Source organism: Procambarus clarkii, chromosome 1, assembly GCF_040958095.1.
Source record: "Procambarus clarkii isolate CNS0578487 chromosome 1, FALCON_Pclarkii_2.0, whole genome shotgun sequence".
Lineage (NCBI taxonomy): Eukaryota > Metazoa > Arthropoda > Malacostraca > Decapoda > Cambaridae > Procambarus > Procambarus clarkii.
In genome coordinates this window covers 11,310,428-11,315,427 of record NC_091150.1, presented here as the reverse complement: position 1 = coordinate 11,315,427, position 5,000 = coordinate 11,310,428, and positions in this window count along the sequence as shown.

Here is a 5,000-nt window from a genome sequence, read left to right as displayed (position 1 = left end):
GACATGGTCAAAAGAACTGAAACCAGAAGTTCTACTGAACTTACTTGGATCCTGCAGCCTCTCCGAGACACAAACCAGGATTTTACACAATTCCCCCATGCACTTGAGCTATGTCAATAGGCTGCTCTACTGTACAACCATAAAGGTGTTTTTGTAATATTTCATGATACAACTTCAAGTTCTCAGGCTGTCTTTGTAAGCGCAACACCTGTGATCTTAATTGGTTATGTGCCATAAAATGGTTGACGGGTAGCTGAGGGTGATTCAGCTTCCATGGTAACCTGACCCAGTATTGATTATCTCTGTAGATAAATGAGTCCAGGTATTGTTTGTAAGTCCAGTCGTCATCTGGGCTAGGTTGTTCAGGGACAATGCCGAGAGTTGCCAGGTCCCATAGTTTATGTACAGGGGGATCAAGCTCATCCTCGGACATGTCTCTGAATTGCAGTGGAGACTGGTCTCTTAGTCATGCAACCATTACTGGGTTGGCAAGTTGGCGGTCTACAGGTGCGGGTTGTTTCAGCCGTAATACTGGGCCTGTTAGCAAATAGCCACCTGCAGATGGTAACAAGCTCATTCCTTGTTTTTCTTCCTTTCCTTTGATAAACGTATGGTAGACATCTAATCCCATAAGGATTCCAATATTGGAAAGGTTGTCTGACGTGATTTTATCAGCCAAATGGATTCCCTTTTCTTTCAGGAATTTGACTGTTGTACCTAGACCATATACATACAGGTCTGTTGGGAATCTATCTACTACCAGAGCTTGTATCGTTCGGACATAACCTCCTAAACGTACTTTAGGTCGTACTACCTTGAGGACTCGGGCTCCTGTGTTAGTCAGGAATCCTGCTATGTCTATTCGTGTCTCTCTTACAGGTGTGAGTTTCAGGGCATCTACCAACTCCTTTGAGATAAAAGCCATTTGGGATCCTTGGTCAAATAATCCACATATGGTGGCTTTGGACTCTCCATTTTTAATGGTCAATTGAGCAGTGAATAGAGCTGATTTATGATCAGACCTTGTTGAGAAGACACTTATGCCAAGTAACACAGTACAAAGCTGTACTGATGTGGTAGTTCCTTCCTCCTTCTGTGGTTTGGCAGACTTTGTACTTGAGTCCCCACAAAGTGCTGTATGGTGTTGACCCTTATGGCACCTATTACAGGTGCGTATATGAGTTGTACAGGTGTCGGGATTATGTGCCCTTATAAACTTGGTACATTTACGTAACTCCTTGAGTCGTTTTATACGTGTAGCACGATCGGGGTAAAATTTGCAAAAGTATATGACATGTGGTTGTTCACAGAACACACATGGTGTCCAGACGTTAACAGCATCTTGGGGAGTCACCGATTTGGGTGACGCATTAACTGTAGGTTTGGAGGGACCAACTGCATATGTGCCTACTGCTTTGTTTCCACTTTGGGGAGGGGGAAGTAGTTTTAGATTTGTTTGGAATACTGTTTGTACTCTGTTGTCTACTATTAGTGGTAGACAAAGGTTTAGATGTCACTTTTCCATCTGGGTTATCTCTTTGTCTTTCTATGATGGAACACAAGCCTTCGCTTATCTCCTTTACACTCAGAGAAGATTTGTTATATAAGACAAACAACTTATCCAGTACTTCACTGGGTAAATTGCGTTTCATATGGACTTGGATTATCCAGTCGGATTCGTCCAAGTTGACCTTGTTCTTAAGTGCTTTGAGCAAGGACTCAAGCTCTAATCTAAAGGCTTGGAGTGAGTCAGCCGTACTATTTGGAGGGTTAAAATCCAACAGCTTCTGGGTTAGAAGTCTGATAGTCCTTTCTGGCTTAGCATAATTATCCTTAAGGAGCTGTACTGCATTGTCTTAACCGTCATCAGTGAATGTCAGATCACAGACCAACTGTAGTGCTTCATTCTTTAAGACACCCTGTAAATATGTCAATTTTGTCGTCTTTGCTGGCATTAACAATAGAATCCACAGAATCAACAAATTTGTTCCAGAAGTTGTCCCAACTCTCGTCCTTTGTACCAAAGAAAGTTGAGAGACTGAGTGATGGAAATTTGACTTCTGGTTGTGTCTGGTTTTGGGAAGCTGTGGCTGCAATATTTGTATTGGCCTTATGTGTGGTTATTAAATCGTCAAAGTGTTGTAACTTTGCATGCATTTCATCTTCGTAATCTGCATTTTTCTTGTATTACATCATCCATTGCCTCTTCATTGATATTAGGAGATGCGAGGATATCCTGATATTTCAGGATTTTTTTTGAGCACATGTTGGTATTTGGTCTGTGCAACCTTATAATAGCCTTCCAGTTCTTCGTAATTAACTGGAGTTTGATTACTTAAATCCTCACAATTTTTGATCTGTCGGGTTAAGTGGCCCTTCATGCCAGTGAGGGTTGCTTTTACATTTTTGGCAGTAGACATCATGGCAGTATTTGCTAGCCTTGTTGGACTGTTTCTGGTACTTGAATTAGTAGAGCCACTAGTTTCCGAAATAGAGCTGCTTATCTTAAAAAAAAAAACACTATATAATCATAGCACACTATAATTTGAGTGGTAAGCCTGCATCAATGCTGGAATTTCCTCAAGTTAACCCTTCTTTATCACTCTTGGTTCGTACAGAGACACAGATTAACACTCAAAGTTGAAATGATTATAGTTAAATTATTACTATAGTTAAGGTAATATTATAAGGTAATATTAATAATAATACCATCACCAGGTTGCTACACCACTACCATCACGAGGTAGCTACACTACTACCATCACCAGGTGGCTACACCACTACCATCACCAGGTGGCTACACCACTACCATCATAGGTAGCTACACCACTACCATCATCAAGTAGCTACACCACTACCATCAGCAGGTGGCTACACCACTACCATCATCAAGTAGCTACACCACTACCATCAGCAGGTGGCTACACCACTACCATCACCAGGTGGCTACTAAACTACCATTACCTGGTGGCTACTCCACTAATATCACGAAATGGCTACACCACTACTATCACCAGGTAGCTACAACACTACCATCATCAGGTGGCTACACCACTACCATCACCAGGTGGCTACACCACAGCCATCACCAGTTAGCTACACCACTACCATCACCAGGTGGCTACACCAATACCATCACTAGGTGGCTACACAACAACCATCACCAGGTAACTACACCAGTACCATCACCAGGTAACTACACCAGTACTATCACCAGGTGGCATACACCACTACCATCACCAGGTGGCTGCACCACTACCATCACCAGGTAGCTACACCACTACCATCACCAGGTGGCTACACCACTAACATCACCAGATAGCTACACCACTCCACTCACCAGGTGGCTACATCACTACCATCAGCAGGTAACTACACCTCTACCATCACCATGTAGCTACACCACTACCATCACCAGATAGCTACACCTCTACCATCACCATGTAGCTACACCACTACCATCACCAGGTGTCTACACCACTACCATCACCAGGTGGCTACGCACTACCATCACCAGGTGGCTAAACCACTACGATCACCAGGTGGCTACACCACTACCATCACCAGGTGGCTACACCACTAACGTCACCAGATAGCTACACCACTCCACTCAGCAGGTGGCTACACCACTACCATCACCAGGTGGCTACACCAATACCATCCCCAGGTAGCTACACCACTACCACCACCAGGTCGCTACACCACTACCATCACAGGATAGCTACACCACTACCATCACCAGGTGGCTACACCCACTAAAATCACCAGGTGGCTACACCACTAACCATCACCAGCTGTCTATACCACTACCATCACCAGGTGGCTACACCACTACACCACCAGGTCGCTACACCACTACCATCACCATGTAGCTACACCACTACCATCACCAGGTGGCTACATCACTACCATCAGCAGTTAGCTACACCACTACCATCACCAGCTGTCTACACCACTACCATCACCAGGTGGCTACACTACTACCATCAAAAGGTGGCTACACCACAGCCATCACCAGTTAGCTGCACCACTAACAACACCAGGTGGCTACACCAATACCATCACTAGGTGGCTACACCACAAACATCACCAGATAACTACACCAGTACCATCACCAGGTAACTACACCAGTACTATCACCAGGTGGCTACACCATTACCATCACCAGGTGGCTGCACCACTACCATCACCAGGTAGCTACACCACTACCATCACCAGGTGGCTACACCACTACCATCACCAGGTAACCACTCCACTATCATCACCAGGTGGCCACACCACTACCATCACCAGGTAGCTACACCACTACCATCACCAGGTGGCTACACCACTCCCATCACCAGGTAGGTACACCACAACCATCAACATGTAACTACACCTTTACCATCACCATGTAGCTACACCACTACCATCACCAGGTAGGTACACCACTACCATCACCAGGTGGCTACACCACTACCATCACCAGGTAGCTACACCACTACCATCACCAGGTCGCTACACCACTACCATCACCAGGTAGCTACACCACTACTATCACCAGGTAGCTACACCACTACCATCACAAGGTTGCTTCACCTCTACCATCACCAGGTAGCTACAAAACTACCATCACTAGGTAACTACACCACTATTATCACCAGGTAGCAACACCACTAATATCACCTGGTAGCTACACTACTACAATCACCAGGTAGCTACACCACTACCATCACCAGGTAGATACACCACTACCATCACCAGGCGGCTACACCACTACCATCACCAGGTGGCTACACCACTAACGTCACCAGATAGCTACACCACTCCACTCAGCAGGTGGCTACACCACTACCATCACCAGGTGGCTACACCAATACCATCACCAGGTAGCTACACCACTACCACCACCAGGTCGCTACACCACTACCATCACAGGATAGCTACACCACTACCATCACCAGGTGGCTACACCACTAAAATCACCAGGTGGCTACACCACTACCATCACCAGCTGTCTA